The sequence below is a fragment of the Panulirus ornatus genome, chromosome 45, assembly GCF_036320965.1.
Source record: "Panulirus ornatus isolate Po-2019 chromosome 45, ASM3632096v1, whole genome shotgun sequence".
NCBI classification, from domain to species: domain Eukaryota; kingdom Metazoa; phylum Arthropoda; class Malacostraca; order Decapoda; family Palinuridae; genus Panulirus; species Panulirus ornatus.
In genome coordinates, this window is record NC_092268.1 from 1,247,902 (window position 1) to 1,267,381 (window position 19,480).

Here is a 19,480-nt window from a genome sequence, read left to right on the forward strand (position 1 = left end):
GTCTTTTAAGTAAACTTTTAAATTGTCTCTTTCCCTTCAGATGCCAGTATTCCCCTGTAAAGGCCTTTGAAGACGCCAAAGGGGATTTAGATTAATCCTTCAATTTTCCTCTAAATTTTTGGATGCCTCACCGCAATTCTCTGCTCCTTGGCATCCCCAAAGTGGCATTAAAGTAAGCTTTCCAAATGTTTCTTTCCCTTTTGATGCCTCTATGCCACTCTAATTACCTTGGCGGCTCCAAAGGGGATCTAAAGTAAACCGTTAATTTGTTGTTTTATTTTTGGATGCCACCATGCAACTGTATTGGACCTTGGCACCCCTAAACGGTCTTATAAGTAAACTTTTGAATTGTCTCTTTCCCTTCAGATTCCAGTATTCCGCTCTAAAGGTTTGAAGACGCCAAAGGGGATTTAGATTAATCCTTCAATTTTCCTCTAAAATTTTTGGATGCCTCACCGCAATTCTCTTGCCCTTTGTCATCCCCAAAGTGGCATTAAGGTAAGCTTTCCAAATGTTTCTTTCCCTTTTGATGCCTCTATGCCCCTGTGATTGCCTTTGGCGGCTCCAAAGGGGATTTAAACTTAACAGTTAATTTCTCTTTTTATTTTTGGAAGACATCATTTAACTGTATTGGACTTTGGCACCACTAAACGGTCTTTTAAGGAAACTTTTAATTTGTCTCTTTCCCTTTAGATGCCATTATTCCCCTGTAAAGGCCTTTGAAGACGCCAAAGGGGATTTAGATTAATCCTTCAATTTTCCTCTAAATTTTTGGATGCCTCACCGCAATTCTCTTGCCCTTTGCATCCCCAAAGTGGCATTAAAGTAAGCTTTCCAAATGTTTCTTTCCCTTTTGATGCCTCTATGCCACTGTAATTGCCTTTGGCGGCTCCAAAGGGGATTTAAAGTAAACCGTTAATTTGTCTTTTTATTTTTGGAAGACATCATGTAACTGTATTGGACTTTGGCACCCCTAAACGGTCTTTTAAGGTAAACTTTTAATTTGTCTCTTTCCCTTCAGATGCCAGTATTCCCCTGTAAAGGCCTTTGAAGACGCCAAAGGGGATTTAGATTAATCCTTCAATTTTCCTCTAAATTTTTGGATGCCTCACCGCAATTCTCTTGCCCTTTGGCATCCCCAAAGTGGCATTAAAGTAAGCTTTCCAAATGTTTCTTTCCCTTTTGATGCCTCTATGCCCCTGTAATTGCCTTTGGCGGCTCCAAAGGGGATTTAAACTTAACCGTTAATTTCTCTTTTTATTTTGGATGACATCATGCAACTGTATTGGACTTTGGCACCCTAAACGGTCTTTTAAGGAAACTTTTAATTTGTCTCTTTCCCTTTAGATGCCAGTATTCCCCTGTAAAGGCCTTTGAAGACGCCAAAGGGGATTTAGATTAATCCTTCAATTTTCCTCTAAATTTTTGGATGCCTCACCGCAATTCTCTTGCCCTTTAGCTCCCCAAAGTGGCATTAAGTAAGCTTTCCAAATGTTTCTTTCCCTTTTGATGCCTCTATGCCCCTGTAATTGCCTTTGGCGGCTCCAAAGGGGATTTAAAGTAAACCGTTAATTTGTCTTTTTATTTTTGGATGACATCATGAACTGTATTGGACTTTGGCACCCCTAAACGGTCTTTTAAGTAAACTTTTAATTGTCTCTTTCCCTTCAGATGCCAGTATTCCCCTGTAAAGGCCTTTGAAGACGCCAAAGGGGATTTAGATTAATCCTTCAATTTTCCTCTAAATTTTGGATGCCTCACGCAATTCTCTTGCCCTTTGCATCCCCAAAGTGGCATTAAAGTAAGCTTTCCAAATGTTTCTTTCCCTTTTGATGCCTCTATGCCCCTGTAATTGCCTTTGGCGGCTCCAAAGGGGATTTAAAATTAACCGTTAATTTTCTTTTATTTTTGGAAACATCATGTAACTGTATTGGACTTTGGCACCCTAAACGGTCTTTTAAGTAAACTTTTAAATTGTCTCTTTCCCTTTAGATGCCAGTATTCCCCTGTAAAGGCTTTGAAGACGCCAAAGGGGATTTAGATTAATCCTTCAATTTTCCTCTAAATTTTTGGATGCCTCACCGCAATTCTCTTGCCCTTTGGCATCCCCAAAGTGGCATTAAAGTAAGCTTTCCAAATGTTTCTTTCCCTTTTGATGCCTCTATGCCCCTGTAATTGCCTTTGGCGGCTCCAAAGGGGATTTAAACTTAACGTTAATTTCTTTTTATTTTTGGAAGACATCATGCAACTGTATTGGACTTTGGCACCACTAAACGGTCTTTTAAGGAAACTTTTAATTTGTCTCTTTCCCTTAGATGCCATTATTCCCCTGTAAAGGCCTTTGAAGACGCCAAAGGGATTTAGATTAATCCTTCAATTTTCCTCTAAATTTTTGGATGCCTCACCGCAATTCTCTTGCCCTTTGCATCCCCAAAGTGGCATTAAAGTAAGCTTTCCAAATGTTTCTTCCCTTTTGATGCCTCTATGCCCCTGTAATTGCCTTTGGCGGCTCCAAAGGGGATTTAAACTAAACCGTTAATTTTCTTTTTATTTTGGTAACATCATGCAACTGTATTGGACTTTGGCACCCACTAAACGTCTTTTAAGGAAACTTTAAATTGTCTCCTTTCCCTTCAGATGCCATATTCCCCTGTAAAGGCCTTTGAAGACGCCAAAGGGATTTAGATTAATCCTTCAATTTTCCTCTAAATTTTGGATGCCTCACCGCAATTCTCTTGCCCTTTGCATCCCCAAAGTGGCATTAAAGTAAGCTTTCCAAATGTTTCTTTCCCTTTTGATGCCTCTATGCCCTGTAATTGCCTTTGCGGCTCCAAAGGGGATTTAAAGTAACCGTTAATTTCTCTTTTTATTTTTGGAGACATCATGCAACTGTATTGGACTTGGCACCCCTAAACGGTCTTTTAAGTAAACTTTTAAATTGTCTCTTTCCCTTCAGATGCCAGTATTCCCCTGTAAAGGCCTTTGAAGACGCCAAAGGGGATTTAGATTAATCCTTCAATTTTCCTCTAAATTTTTGGATGCCTCACCGCAATTCTCTTGCCCTTTGCATCCCCAAAGTGGCATTAAAGTAAGCTTTCCAAATGTTTCTTTCCCTTTTGATGCCTCTATGCCCCTGTAATTGCCTTTGGCGCTCCAAAGGGATTTAAAATAACGTTAATTTCTTTTTATTTTTGGAAGACATCATTTAACTGTATTGGACTTTGGCACCACTAAACGGTCTTTTAAGGAAACTTTTAATTGTCTCTTTCCCTTTAGATGCCATTATTCCCCTGTAAAGGCCTTTGAAGACGCCAAAGGGGATTTAGATTAATCCTTCAATTTTCCTCTAAATTTTGGATGCCTCACCGCAATTCTCTTGCCCTTTGGCATCCCCAAAGGGCATTAAAGTAAGCTTTCCAAATTTCTTTCCCTTTTGATGCCTCTATGCCCTGTAATTGCCTTTGGCGGCTCCAAAGGGGATTAAAGTAAACCGTTAATTTGTCTTTTTATTTTGGATGCACATGCAACTGTATTGGACTTGGCACCCTAAACGGTCTTTAAGTAAACTTTTAATTGTCTCTTTCCCTTCAGATGCCAGTATTCCCCTGTAAAGGCCTTTGAAGACGCCAAAGGGGATTTAGATTAATCCTTCAATTTTCCTCTAAATTTTTGGATGCCTCACCGCAATTCTCTTGCCCTTTGCATCCCCAAAGTGGCATTAAAGTAAGCTTTCCAAATGTTTCTTTCCCTTTTGATGCCTCTATGCCCCGTATTGCCTTGGCGGCTCCAAAGGGGATTAAAGTAACCGTTAATTTTCTTTTATTTTGGAAGACATCATGTAACTGTATTGGACTTGGCACCCCTAAACGGTCTTTTAAGTAAACTTTTAATTTGTCTCTTTCCCTTCAGATGCCATATTCCCTGTAAAGGCCTTTGAAGACGCCAAAGGGGATTTAGATTAATCCTTCAATTTTCCTCTAAATTTTTGGATGCCTCACCGCAATTCTCTTGCCCTTTGTCATCCCCAAAGTGGCATTAAAGTAAGCTTTCCAAATGTTTCTTTCCCTTTTGATGCCTCTATGCCCCTGTAATTGCCTTTGGCGGCTCCAAAGGGGATTTAAACTTAACAGTTAATTTCTCTTTTTATTTTTGGAAGACATCATTAACTGTATTGGACTTTGGCACCACTAAACGGTCTTTTAAGGAAACTTTTAATTTGTCTCTTTCCCTTTAGATGCCATTATTCCCCTGTAAAGGCCTTTGAAGACGCCAAAGGGTTTAGATTAATCCTTCAATTTTCCTCTAAATTTTGGATGCCTCACCGCAATTCTCTTGCCCTTTGCATCCCCAAAGTGGCATTAAAGTAAGCTTTCCAAATGTTTCTTTCCCTTTTGATGCCTCTATGCCCCTGTAATTGCCTTTGGCGGCTCCAAAGGGGATTTAAACTTAACAGTTAATTTCTCTTTTTATTTTGGAAGACATCATTTAACTGTATTGGACTTTGGCACCACTAAACGGTCTTTTAAGGAAACTTTTAATTTGTCTCTTTCCCTTTAGATGCCATTATTCCCCTGTAAAGGCCTTTGAAGACGCCAAAGGGATTTAGATTAATCCTTCAATTTTCCTCTAAATTTTTGGATGCCTCACCGCAATTCTCTTGCCCTTTAGCTCCCCAAAATGGCATTAAATTAAGCTTTCCAAATGTTTCTCTCCCTTTTGATGCCTCTATGCTCCTGTAATTGCCTTTGGCGGCTCCAAAGGGGATTTAAAGTAAACGTTAATTTGTCTTTTTATTTTGATGACATCATGCAACTGTATTGGACTTTGGCACCCTTAAACGGTCTTTTAAGTAAACTTTTAATTGTCTCTTTCCCTTCAGATGCCAGTTTAGATGCCATTATTCCCCTGTAAAGGCCTTTGAAGACGCCAAAGGGGATTTAGATTAATCCTTCAATTTTCCTCTAAATTTTTGGATGCCTCACCGCAATTCTCTTGCCCTTTGGCATCCCCAAAGTGGCATTAAAGTAAGCTTTCCAAATGCTTCTTTCCCTTTTGATGCCTCTATGCCCCTGTAATTGCCTTTGGCGGCTCCAAAGGGGATTTAAACTTAAACAGTTAATTTCTCTTTTTATTTTTGGAAGGCATCATGCAACTGTATTGGACTTTGGCACCCTAAACGGTCTTTTAAGGAAACTTTTAATTGTCTCTTTCCCTTTAGATGCCATTATTCCCCTGTAAAGGCCTTTGAAGACGCCAAAGGGGATTTAGATTAATCCTTCAATTTTCCTCTAAATTTTTGGATGCCTCACCGCAATTCTCTTGCCCTTTGCTTCCCCAAAATGGCATTAAATTAAGCTTTCCAAATGTTTCTTTCCCTTTTGATGCCTCTATGCCCTGTAATTGCCTTTGGCGGCTCCAAAGGGGATTTTAAAGTTAAACCGTTAATTTTTCTATTTTATTTTTGGATAACATCATGTAACTGTATTGGACTTTGGCACCCTTAAACGGTCTTTTAAGTAAACTTTTAAATTGTCTCTTTCCCTTCAGATGCCAGTATTCCCCTGTAAAGGCCTTTGAAGACGCCAAAGGGGATTTAGATTAATCCTTCAATTTTCCTCTAAATTTTTGGATGCCTCACCGCAATTCTCTTGCCCTTGGCATCCCCAAAGTGGCATTAAAGTAAGCTTTCCAAATGTTTCTTTCCCTTTTGATGCCTCTATGCCCTGCTAATTACCTTTGGCGGCTCCAAAGGGGATCTAAAGTAAACCGTTAATTTGTTGTTTTATTTTTGGATGCCACATGCAACTGTATTGGACCTTTGGCACCCCTAAACGGTCTTTTAAGTAAACTTTTGAATTGTCTCTTTCCCTTCAGATCCAGTATTCCGCTCTAAAGGCCTTTGAAGACGCCAAAGGGGATTTAGATTAATCCTTCAATTTTCCTCTAAATTTTGGATGCCTCACCGCAATTCTCTTGCCCTTTGTCATCCCCAAAGTGGCATTAAGTAAGCTTTCCAAATGTTTCTTTCCCTTTTGATGCCTCTATGCCCTGTGATTGCCTTTGGCGGCTCCAAAGGGGATTTAAACTTAACAGTTAATTTCTCTTTTTATTTTTGGAAGACATCATTTAACTGTATTGGACTTTGGCACCACTAAACGGTCTTTTAAGTAAACTTTTAATTTGTCTCTTTCCCTTCAGATGCCAGTATTCCCCTGTAAAGGCCTTTGAAGACGCCAAAGGGGATTTAGATTAATCCTTCAATTTTCCTCTAAATTTTTGGATGCCTCACCGCAATTCTCTTGCTCCTTGGCATCCCCAAAGTGGCATTTAAAGTAAGCTTTCCAAATGTTTCTTTCCCTTTTGATGCCTCTATGCCCTTATTCCTTTGGCGGCTCCAAAGGGGATTTAAAGTAAACCTTAATTTTTTTTTATTTTTGGATGCACATTGCAACTGTATTGGACTTTGGCACCCTAAACGGTCTTTTAAGTAAACTTTTGAATTGTCTCTTTCCCTTCAGATGCCATTATTCCCTGTAAAGGCCTTTGAAGACGCCAAAGGGGATTTAGATTAATCCTTCAATTTTCCTCTAAATTTTTGGATGCCTCACCGCAATTCTCTTGCCCTTTGGCATCCCCAAAGTGGCATTAAAGTAAGCTTTCCAAATGTTTCTTTCCTTGTGCCTATGCCCTTAATTGCTTTGGCGGCTCCAAGGGTTAATAAGTTAATTTTTTTTTTTTTGATCAAACTGTATGGCTGGCACCCAAGTCTTTTAGAAACTTTTATTGCTCTTTCCCTATGCTTTCCTTAAGCCTTTGAGACGCCAAAGGGATTTAGATTATCCTTCAATTTCCTCTAATTTTTGGATGCTCACCGCAATCTCTTGCCTTTGCTCCCCAATGGCATTAAGTAAGCTTCCAATGTTTCTTCCTTTGATGCCTCTATGCCCTTATTCCTTGGCGGCTCAAGGGGATTTAAATAAACCGTATTTTTTTTTATTTTTGGAGCATCTGAACTGTATTGGACTTGGCACCCTAAACGGTCTTTAAGAAACTTTATGTCTCTTTCCTTCAGATCCATTTCCCTTAAAGGCTTTGAGACCAAGGGGATTTAGATTATCCTTCAATTTCTCTAATTTTGGATGCCTCACGCAATTCTCTTGCCCTTTGATCCCCAAATGGCATTAAATAGCTTCAAATGTTTTTCCCTTTTGATGCTCTATGCCTTAATTCCTTTGCGGCTCCAAGGGGATTTAAATAACGTTAATTTTCTTTATTTTTGACATCATTAACTGTTTGGACTTTGGCACCCTAAACGGTCTTTTAAGAAACTTTTAATTGTCTCTTTCCTTAGATGCCATTATTCCCTTAAAGGCCTTTGAAGACGCAAGGGATTAGATTAATCCTTCATTTTCCTCTAATTTTGGATGCCTCACCGCAATTCTCTTGCCCTTGGCATCCCAAGTGGCATAAAGTAAGCTTTCCAAATGTTTCTTTCCCTTTTGATGCCTCTATGCCCTGTAATTGCCTTTGGCGGCTCAAAGGGGATTTAATAACCGTTAATTGTCTCTTTTTATTTGTGAAGGCATCATGCAACTGTATTGGATTTGGCACCCTAAACGGTCTTTAAGTAAATTTGAATTGTCTCTTTCCCTTAGATGCCAGTTATTCCCCTGTAATGGCTTTGAAGATGCCAAAGGGGATTTAAGATTTAATCCTTCAATTTTCCTCTAAATTTTTGGATGCCTCACCGCAATTCTTTGCCCTTTGCATCCCCAAAGTGGCATTAAAGTAAGCTTTCCAAATGTTTCTTTCCCTTTTGATGCCTCTATGCCCTGTAATTGCCTTTGGCGGCTCCAAAGGGGATTTAAAGTAAACCGTTAATTTCTTTTTATTTTTGGAAGACATCATGCAACTGTATTGGACTTTGGCACCCTAAACGGTCTTTTAAGTAAACTTTTGAATTGTCTCTTTCCCTTCAGATGCCAGTATTCCCTCTAAAGGCTTTGAAGACGCCAAAGGGGATTTAGATTAATCCTTCAATTTTCCTCTAAATTTTTGGATGCCTCACCGCAATTCTCTTGCCCTTTGTCATCCCCAAAGTGGCATTAAGTAAGCTTTCCAAATGTTTCTTTCCCTTTGATGCCTCTATGCCCCTGTGATTGCCTTTGGCGGCTCCAAAGGGGATTTAAACTTAACAGTTAATTTCTCTTTTTATTTTTGGAAGACATCATTTAACTGTATTGGACTTTGGCACCACTAAACGGTCTTTTAAGGAAACTTTTAATTTGTCTCTTTCCCTTTAGATGCCATTATTCCCCTGTAAAGGCCTTTGAAGACGCCAAAGGGGATTTAGATTAATCCTTCAATTTTCCTCTAAATTTTTGGATGCCTCACCGCAATTCTCTTGCCCTTTGGCATCCCCAAAGTGGCATTAAAGTAAGCTTTCCAAATGCTTCTTTCCCTTTTGATGCCTCTATGCCCTGTAATTGCCTTTGGCGGCTCCAAGGGGATTTAAACTTAACAGTTAATTTGTCTATTTATTTTAGATAACATCATGTAACTGTATTGGACTTTGGCACCCTTAAACGGTCTTTTAAGTAAACTTTTAAATTGTCTCTTTCCCTTCAGATGCCAGTATTCCCCTGTAAAGGCCTTTGAAGACGCCAAAGGGGATTTAGATTAATCCTTCAATTTTCCTCTAAATTTTTGGATGCCTCACCGCAATTCTCTTGCTCCTTGGCATCCCCAAAGTGGCATTAAAGTAAGCTTTCCAAATGTTTCTTTCCCTTTTGATGCCTCTATGCCACTCTAATTACCTTTGGCGGCTCCAAAGGGGATCTAAAGTAAACCGTTAATTTGTTTTTTATTTTTGGATGCCACCATGCAACTGTATTGGACCTTGGCACCCCTAAACGGTCTTATAAGTAAACTTTTGAATTGTCTCTTTCCCTTCAGATTCCAGTATTCCGCTCTAAAGGCTTTTGAAGACGCCAAAGGGGATTTAGATTAATCCTTCAATTTTCCTCTAAATTTTGGATGCCTCACCGCAATTCTCTTGCCCTTTGTCATCCCCAAAGTGGCATTAAAGTAAGCTTTCCAAATGTTTCTTTCCCTTTTGATGCCTCTATGCCCCTGTGATTGCCTTTGGCGGCTCCAAAGGGGATTTAAACTTAACAGTTAATTTCTCTTTTTATTTTTGGAAGACATCATTTAACTGTATTGGACTTTGGCACCACTAAACGGTCTTTTAAGAAACTTTTAATTTGTCTCTTTCCCTTTAGATGCCATTATTCCCCTGTAAAGGCCTTTGAAGACGCCAAAGGGGATTTAGATTAATCCTTCAATTTTCCTCTAAATTTTTGGATGCCTCACCGCAATTCTCTTGCCCTTTGCATCCCCAAAGTGGCATTAAAGTAAGCTTTCCAAATGTTTCTTTCCCTTTTGATGCCTCTATGCCCCTGTAATTACCTTTGGCGGCTCCAAAGGGGATTTAAAGTAAACCGTTAATTTGTCTTTTATTTTTGGATGCACTCATGCAACTGTATTGGACTTTGGCACCCTTAAACGGTCTTTAAGTAAACTTTTAAATTGTCTCTTTCCCTTCAGATGCCAGTATTCCCCTGTAAAGGCCTTTGAAGACGCCAAAGGGGATTTAGATTAATCCTTCAATTTTCCTCTAAATTTTGGATGCCTCACCGCAATTCTCTTGCCCTTTGGCATCCCCAAAGTGGCATTAAGTAAGCTTTCCAAATGTTTCTTTCCCTTTTGATGCCTCTATGCCCTGTAATTGCCTTTGGCGGCTCCAAAGGGGATTTAAACTTAACGTTAATTTTCTTTTTATTTTTGGAAGACATCATGCTAACTGTATTGGACTTTGGCACCCTAAACGGTCTTTTAAGTAAACTTTTAATTGTCTCTTTCCCTTAGATGCCATTATTCCCCTGTAAAGGCCTTTGAAGACGCCAAAGGGGATTTAGATTAATCCTTCAATTTTCCTCTAAATTTTTGGATGCCTCACCGCAATTCTCTTGCCCTTTGCATCCCCAAAGTGGCATTAAAGTAAGCTTTCCAAATGTTTCTTTCCCTTTTGATGCCTCTATGCCCCTGTAATTGCCTTTGGCGGCTCCAAAGGGGATTTAAATGTAAACAGTTAATTTCTCTTTTTATTTTTGGAAGACATCATTTAACTGTATTGGACTTTGGCACCACTAAACGGTTCTTTAAGTAAACTTTTAATTTGTCTCTTTCCCTTTAGATGCCATATTCCCCTGTAAAGGCCTTTGAAGACGCCAAAGGGGATTTAGATTAATCCTTCAATTTTCCTCTAAATTTTGGATGCCTCACCGCAATTCTCTTGCCCTTTGGCATCCCCAAAGTGGCATTAAAGTAAGCTTTCCAAATGTTTCTTTCCCTTTTGATGCCTCTATGCCCTGTATTGCCTTTGGCGGCTCCAAAGGGGATTTAAATTAAACCGTTAATTTGTCTTTTTATTTTTGGATGACATCATGCTAACTGTATTGGACTTTGGCACCCTAAACGGTCTTTTAAGTAAACTTTTAATTGTCCTCTTTCCTTCAGATCAGTATTCCCCTGTAAAGGCCTTTGAAGACGCCAAAGGGGATTTAGATTAATCCTTCAATTTCCTCTAAATTTTGGATGCCTCACCGCAATTCTCTTGCCTTTGCATCCCCAAAGTGGCATTAAGTAAGCTTTCCAAATGTTTCTTTCCCTTTTGATGCCTCTATGCCCCTGTAATTGCCTTTGGCGGCTCCAAAGGGGATTTAAAGTAACGTTAATTTGTCTTTTATTTTTGGAAGACATCATGTAACTGTATTGGACTTTGGCACCCTAAACGGTCTTTTAAGTAAACTTTTAATTTGTCTCTTTCCCTTAGATGCCATTATTCCCTGTAAAGGCCTTTGAAGACGCCAAAGGGGACGCCAAAGGGGATTTAGATTAATCCTTCAATTTTCCTCTAAATTTTTGGATGCCTCACCGCAATTCTCTTGCCCTTGCTATCCCCAAAGTGGCATTAAAGTAAGCTTTCCAAATGTTTCTTTCCCTTTTGATGCCTCTATGCCCCTGTAATTGCCTTTGGCGGCTCCAAAGGGGATTTAAATTAACGTTAATTTGTCTTTTATTTTTGGAAGACATCATGCAACTGTATTGGACTTTGGCACCCTAAACGGTCTTTTAAGTAAACTTTTAATTTGTCTCTTTCCCTTCAGATGCCATTATTCCCCTGTAAAGGCCTTTGAAGACGCCAAAGGGGATTTAGATTAATCCTTCAATTTTCCTCTAAATTTTTGGATGCCTCACCGCAATTCTCTTGCCCTTTGCATCCCCAAAGTGGCATTAAAGTAAGCTTTCCAAATGTTTCTTTCCCTTTTGATGCCTCTATGCCCTGTAATTGCCTTTGGCGGCTCCAAAGGGGATTTAAATAAACGTTAATTTGTCTTTTTATTTTTGGATGACATCATGCAACTGTATTGGACTTTGGCACCCTAAACGGTCTTTTAAGTAAACTTTTAATTTGTCTCTTTCCCTTTCAGATGCCAGTATTCCCCTGTAAAGGCCTTTGAAGACGCCAAAGGGGATTTAGATTAATCCTTCAATTTTCCTCTAAATTTTTGGATGCCTCACCGCAATTCTCTTGCCCTTTGCATCCCCAAAGTGGCATTAAAGTAAGCTTTCCAAATGTTTCTTTCCCTTTTGATGCCTCTATGCCCTGTAATTGCCTTTGGCGGCTCCAAAGGGGATTTAAAGTAAACCGTTAATTTGTCTTTTTATTTTTGGATGACATCATGCAACTGTATTGGACTTTGGCACCCTAAACGGTCTTTTAAGTAAACTTTTAATTGTCTCTTTCCCTTCAGATGCCAGTATTCCCTCGTAAAGGCCTTTGAAGACGCCAAAGGGGATTTAGATTAATCCTTCAATTTTCCTCTAAATTTTTGGATGCCTCACCGCAATTCTCTTGCCCTTTGGCATCCCCAAAGTGGCATTAAAGTAAGCTTTCCAAATGTTTCTTTCCCTTTTGATGCCTCTATGCCCCTTAATTGCCTTTGGCGGCTCCAAAGGGGATTTAAATTAACAGTTAATTTTTTTTTATTTTTGGAAGACATCATGCAACTGTATTGGACTTTGGCACCACTAAACGGTCTTTTAAGAAACTTTTAATTGTCTCTTTCCCTTTAGATGCCATATTCCCCTTAAAGGCTTTGAAGACGCCAAAGGGGATTTAGATTAATCCTTCAATTTTCCTCTAAATTTTTGGATGCCTCACCGCAATTCTCTTGCCCTTTGCTTCCCCAAAAGTGGCATTAAGTTAAGCTTTCCAAATGTTTCTCTCCCTTTTGATGCCTCTATGCCCTGTAATTGCCTTTGGCGGCTCCAAAGGGGATTTAAAGTAAACCGTTAATTTTTCTTTTATTTTTTAGATAACATCATGTAACTGTATTGGACTTTGGCACCCTAAACGGTCTTTTAAGTAAACTTTTAAATTGTCTCTTTCCCTTCAGATGCCATTATTCCCTGTAAAGGCCTTTGAAGACGCCAAAGGGGATTTAGATTAATCCTTCAATTTTCCTCTAAATTTTTGGATGCCTCACCGCAATTCTCTTGCCCTTGGCATCCCCAAAGTGGCATTAAAGTAAGCTTTCCAAATGTTTCTTTCCCTTTGATGCCTCTATGCCTCTGTAATTGCCTTTGGCGGCTCCAAAGGGGATTTTAAATAAACCGTTAATTTGTTTTTTATTTTTGGAAGCATCATGTAACTGTATTGGACTTTGGCACCCTAAACGGTCTTTTAAGTAAACTTTTTAATTGTCTCTTTCCCTTTAGATGCCAGTATTCCCTGTAAAGGCCTTTGAAGACGCCAAAGGGGATTTAGATTAATCCTTCAATTTTCCTCTAAATTTTTGGATGCCTCACCGCAATTCTCTTGCCCTTTGATCCCCAAAGTGGCATTAAGTAAGCTTTCCAAATGTTTCTTTCCCTTTTGATGCCTCTATGCCCCTGAATTGCCTTTGGCGGCTCCAAAGGGGATTTAAACTTAACAGTTAATTTCTCTTTTTTTTTTGGAAGACATCATTAACTGTATTGGACTTTGGCACCACTAAACGGTCTTTTAAGGAAACTTTTAATTTGTCTCTTTCCCTTTAGATGCCATTATTCCCCTGTAAAGGCCTTTGAAGACGCCAAAGGGGATTTAGATTAATCCTTCAATTTTCCTCTAAATTTTTGGATGCCTCACCGCAATTCTCTTGCCCTTTAGCTTCCCCAAAGTGGCATTAAAGTAAGCTTTCCAAATGTTTCTTTCCCTTTTGATGCCTCTATGCCCTGTAATTGCCTTTGGCGGCTCCAAAGGGGATTTAAAGTAAACGTTAATTTGTCTTTTTATTTTTAGATAACATCATGAACTGTATTGGACTTTGGCACCCTCTAAACGGTCTTTTAAGTAAACTTTTGAATTTGTCTCTTTCCCTTCAGATGCCAGTATTCCCTGTAAAGGCCTTTGAAGACGCCAAAGGGGATTTAGATAATCTTCAATTTTCCTCTAAATTTTTGGATGCCTCACCGCAATTTCTTGCCTTTGCATCCCAAAGTGGCATTAAAGTAAGCTTTCCAAATGTTTCTTTCCTTTTGATGCCTCTATGCCCTTATTGCCTTTGGCGGCTCCAAAGGGATTAAATAACCGTTAATTTCTTTTATTTTTGGAGCCACATGCAACTGTATTGGACTTGGCACCCTAAACGGTCTTTAAGAAACTTTTAATTTGTCTCTTTCCTTAGATCCATATTCCCTTAAGGCCTTTGAAGACGCCAAAGGGATTTAGATTAATCCTTCAATTTCCTCTAAAATTTTGGATGCCTCACCGCAATTCTCTTGCCTTTGCTCCCCAAAGTGGCATTAAAGTAAGCTTTCCAAATGTTTCTTTCCCTTTTGATGCTCTATGCCCTGTAATTGCCTTTGGCGGCTCCAAAGGGATTTAAATAACGTTAATTTTCTTTTTATTTTTGAAACATCATAACTGTATGGGACTTTGGCACCCTAAACGTCTTTTAGGAAACTTTATTGTCTCTTTCCTTTAGATGCCATATTCCCTGTAAAGGCCTTGAAGACGCCAAGGGATTTAGATTAATCCTCATTTCCTCTAATTTTTGATGCTCACCGCAATTCTGCCTTTGTCCCAAAGTGGCATTAAAGTAAGCTTTCCAATGTTCTTTCCCTTTTGATGCCTCTATGCCCTGTAATTGCCTTGGCGGCTCCAAAGGGGATTTAAATAACCGTTAATTTTCTTTTATTTTGAACATCATAACTGTATTGGACTTTGGCACCCTAACGGTCTTTTAAGTAAACTTTTAATTGTCTCTTTCCCTTCAATGCCAGTATTCCCTGTAAAGGCCTTTGAAGACGCCAAAGGGGATTTAGATTAATCCTTCAATTTTCCTCTAAATTTTTGGATGCCTCACCGCAATTTCTTGCCCTTGGCATCCCCAAAGTGGCATTAAAGTAAGCTTTCCAAATGTTTCTTTCCCTTTTGATGCCTCTATGCCACTCTAATTGCCTTTGGCGGCTCCAAAGGGGATCTAAAGTAAACCGTTAATTTGTTTTTATTTTGGATGCCACCATGCAACTGTATTGGACTTGGCACCCTAAACGGTCTTTAAGTAAACTTTTAATTTGTCTCTTTCCCTTCAGATTCCATTATTCCCTTAAAGGCTTTGAAGACGCCAAAGGGGATTTAGATTAATCCTTCAATTTTCCTCTAAATTTTGGATGCCTCACCGCAATTCTCTTGCCCTTTGTCATCCCCAAAGTGGCATTAAAGTAAGCTTTCCAAATGTTTCTTTCCCTTTTGATGCCTCTATGCCCCTGTAATTGCCTTTGGCGGCTCCAAAGGGGATTTAATAAACTTAACAGTTAATTTTCTCTTTTTTTTTTTGGAAGACATCATTGCAACTGTATTGGACTTTGGCACCACTAAACGGTCTTTTAAGGAAACTTTTAATTTGTCTCTTTCCCTTTAGATGCCATTATTCCCCTGTAAAGGCCTTTGAAGACGCCAAAGGGGATTTAGATTAATCCTTCAATTTTCCTCTAAATTTTTGGATGCCTCACCGCAATTCTCTTGCCCTTTGCATCCCCAAAGTGGCATTAAAGTTAAGCTTTCCAAATGTTTCTTTCCCTTTTGATGCCTCTATGCCCCTGTAATTGCCTTTGGCGGCTCCAAAGGGGATTTAAAGTAAACCGTTAATTTGTCTTTTTATTTTTAGATACATCATGAACTGTATTGGACTTTGGCACCCTAAACGGTCTTTTAAGTAAACTTTTAAATTTTGTCTCTTTCCCTTCAGATGCCAGTATTTCCCCTGTAAAGGCCTTTGAAGACGCCAAAGGGGATTTAGATTAATCCTTCAATTTTCCTCTAAATTTCTGGATGCCTCACCGCAATTCTCTTGCTCTTTGGCATCCCCAAAGTGGCATTAAAGTAAGCTTTCCAAATGTTTCTTTCCCTTTTGATGCCTCTATGCCACTCTCATTTAAAGGTGCCCACGCAATCTCTGCCCTATCCAAAGTGATAGTAGCTTTCCAAGTTTTTCCTTGATCTATCCTATTCCTGGCTCAAAGGATAATACGTTATTTTTTTTATTTGACACTACGATGCTGGCACTAACTCTTAAGGAATTTTAATTGTTCTTCCTTAGTCCTTATTCCTAAGGCCTTGAGACAAGGTTAATTAATCCTCACTAATTTGATGCTCCCGAATTCTTGCCCTTTGTCCCAAAGCATAAGTAACTTCCAAATGTTCTTCTTGTCTCATCCTGTAATGCTTTGGCGCTCAAAGGATTTAATAACGTTATTTCCTTTATTTTGAGATCATAACGTATTGATTGACCACTAACGTCTTTAAGACTTATTTGTCTCTTTCCTTTAAGCATTATTCCCCTGTAAAGGCCTTTGAACGCCAAAGGTTAGATATCCTTAATTCTCTATTTTTGGAGCCACCGCATCTCTGCCTTGCCCCAATGCATAAATAGCTTTCCAATTTTCTTCCTTGATGCCTCTCCCGTATTGCTTGCGGCTCCAAAGGGGTTTAAAAACGTATTTCTTTATTTTTGAAACATGAGATTGGACTTGCCTAAACGGTCTTAAGAACTTTTATGCTCTTTCTAGATCAATCCTAAAGCCTTTGAAGACCAAAGGGATTAGATATCTATTCCTCTAATTTGGATGCTCACCGCAATTCTCTGCCTTGCATCCCCAATGGCATTAAAGTAAGCTTTCAAATGTTTCTTCCCTTTTGATGCCTTATGCCCTAATTCCTTTGGCGGCTCAAGGGATTAATAAACCGTTAATTTTTTTTTATTTTTGAGCAATAACGTATTGACTTGGCACCCTAAACGTCTTAAGTAAACTTAATTGTCTCTTCCCTTAGATCCATATTCCCTTAAAGGCTTGAAACGCCAGGGGATTTAGATTAATCCCTTTCCTAAATTTTGGATGCCTCACCGCAATTCTCTTGCCTTTGCATCCCAAAGTGGCATTAAAGTAAGCTTTCCAAATGTTTCTTTCCCTTTTGATGCCTCTATGCCCCTGTATTGCCTTTGGCGGCTCCAAAGGGGATTTAAACTTAACGTTAATTACCTTGGCTCAAGGGTAATAAATATTTTTTATTTGAGATAGATGCTGCACCTAAACGGTTTTGAATTTTTGTCTCTTCCCTAGCATTCCTAAGGCTTGAGACCAGGAATTAACTTATTCCTCTAATTGTGCCTACGCATTTCTGCCTTTGTCCAAGATATAGCTTCCAAATGTTTTCCCTTTGCTCTAGCCTTATCTTGCGTCCAAGGTTAATAAGTAATTTTTTATTTTTGTATCTACTGATTGCTTGGCACCCTTAAACGTCTTTTAAGTAAACTTTTAATTTGCTTTCCTTTAGATGCCTAATGTCCCCTTTAAAGCTTTGAATACTCCAAAGGGGATTTAGATTATCCTTCAATTTTCCTCTAAATTTTGGATGCCTCACACGGCAATTTCTTCCTCTTTGTATCCCAAAGTGGCATTAAATGTAAGCTTTCCAAATGTTTCTTTCCTTTGATTGCCTCTTTCCCTGTAATTGCCTTTGGCGGCCAAAGGGGATTTAAACTACAGTAATTTTACTTATTTTTTTTATTTTGGATGACATCTTAAACTGTATTGGACTTTGGCACCCTAAACGTCTTTTAAGAAACTTTTAATTGTCTCTTTCCCTTAGATGCCATTATTCCCCTGTAAAGGCCTTTGAAGACGCCAAAGGGGATTTAGATTAATCCTTCAATTTTCCTTTAGAAATTTATTGCTCTTCTTAGATGCATATTCCCCGTAGCTTTAAGAAGGATTAATACCTCAATTTTCCTAAATTTGGCCTCACCGCAATCTCTGCCTTGTCCAATGCATATAGCTTCAAGTTTCTTTGCCTTCTAATTCCTTTGCGTCAGGATTAAGTACGTATTGTTTTTTTAACAGACGTTGGACTTGCCCTACGTCTTTAGTAACTTAATTGTTCTTTCTTAGATCCAATCCTGTAAGCCTGAGACCCAGGATTATATCTTCATTTTCTAAATTTGGTGTCAGCAATTCTTTCTTGCTCCAGTGGCATAGTCTTTCATTCTTTCCTTTGAGCTCTTCCTATCCTGCGTCAAGGGATTAATACCTAATTTTTTTTTTTTAACACAGATTGCTGCACCCTTTTAAGAATTTTATTGTTCTTCCTTTGATGCCTATTCCCTTAAGGCTTTGAAGACGCCAAGGGATTTAGATTATCCTCAATTTCCTCTAAATTTTGGATGCCTCACCGCAATTCTCTTGCCCTTTGCTCCCCAAAGTGGCATTAATACTTTCAATGTTTCTTCCCTTTGTGCCTCTATGCCTTTGCCTTTGGCGGCTCAAGGGATTAATAACGTAATTTTTTTTTATTTTGACACTAACTGTATTGGACTTGGCACCTAAACGTCTTTTAAGAAACTTTTATTGTTCTTTCCTTTAGATGCCTATTCCTGTAAAGGCTTTGAAGACGCAAGGGGATTTAGATTATCCTTCAATTTTCTCTATTTTGGACTCCGCATTCTTTCCCTTTGACCCCAAAGTGATTAAATAAGCTTTCAATGTTTCTTCTTTTGATGCTTATGCCTTAATTGCCTTTGGCGCTCCAAAGGGGATTTAATACGTTATTTTTTTATTTTTGAAACATCATGAACGTTGGATTTGGCACCCTAAACGTCTTTAAGGAAACTTTTAATTTGTCTCTTTCCCTTAGATGCCATTTCCCTGTAAAGGCCTTAGACGCCAAAGGGGATTTAGATTAATCCTTCAATTTCCTCTAAATTTTGGATGCCTCACGCAATTCTCTTGCCCTTTGGCATCCCCAAAGTGGCATTAAAGTAAGCTTTCCAAATGTTTCTTTCCCTTTTGATGCCTCTATGCCCCTGTAATTGCCTTTGGCGGCTCCAAAGGGGATTTAAAGTAAACGTTAATTTTCTCTTTTTATTTTTGGAGCACATGCAACTGTATTGGACTTTGGCACCCTAAACGGTCTTTTAAGAAACTTTTAATATTGTCTCTTTCCCTTAGATGCCAGTATTCCCCTGTAAAGGCCTTTGAAGACGCCAAAGGGGATTTAGATTAATCCTTCAATTTTCCTCTAAATTTTTGGATGCCTCACCGCAATTCTCTTGCCCTTTGGCATCCCCAAAGTGGCATTAAAGTAAGCTTTCCAAATGTTTCTTTCCCTTTTGATGCCTCTATGCCCTGTAATTGCCTTTGGCGGCTCCAAAGGGGATTTAAAGTAAACCGTTAATTTCTCTTTTTATTTTTGGATGACATCATGCAATGTATTGGACTTTGGCACCCTAAACGGTCTTTTAAGTAAACTTTTATTTGTCTCTTTCCCTTCAGATGCCAGTATTCCCCTGTAAAGGCTTTGAAGACGCCAAAGGGGATTTAGATTAATCCTTCAATTTTCCTCTAAATTTTTGGATGCCTCACCGCAATTCTCTTGCCCTTTGGCATCCCCAAAGTGGCATTAAAGTAAGCTTTCCAAATGTTTCTTTCCCTTTTGATGCCTCTATGCCATGTAATTACCTTTGGCGGCTCCAAAGGGGATCTAAAGTAAACCGTTAACCCCCCCCCCCCCCCCCCCCCCCCCCCCCCCCCCCCCCCTCTATGCCCTGTAATTGCCTTTGGCGCTCCAAAGGGATTTAAATAACGTTAATTTCCTTTTTTTTTTGGAGACATCATGCAACTGTATTGGACTTTGGCACCCTAAACGGTCTTTAAGAAACTTTTAATTTGTCTCTTTCCCTTTAGATGCCATTATTCCCTGTAAAGGCCTTTGAAGACGCCAAAGGGATTTAGATTAATCCTTCAATTTTCCTCTAAATTTTTGGATGCCTCACCGCAATTCTCTTGCCCTTTAGCTCCCAAAGTGGCATTAAAG

At 39.1% G+C, this 19,480-nt stretch overlaps 1 long non-coding RNA gene across 1 annotated transcript; it reads left to right on the forward strand.

Moving 5' to 3' along the window:
• Positions 1 to 361: 361 nt before the first annotated feature.
• LOC139763007 (uncharacterized) lies at positions 362 to 9,244 on the forward strand. The gene is made up of 3 exons (XR_011716003.1): positions 362 to 388; positions 3,930 to 4,040; positions 8,956 to 9,244. It is a non-coding gene; the product is annotated as an uncharacterized lncRNA (long non-coding RNA).
• Positions 9,245 to 19,480: the final 10,236 nt, after the last annotated feature.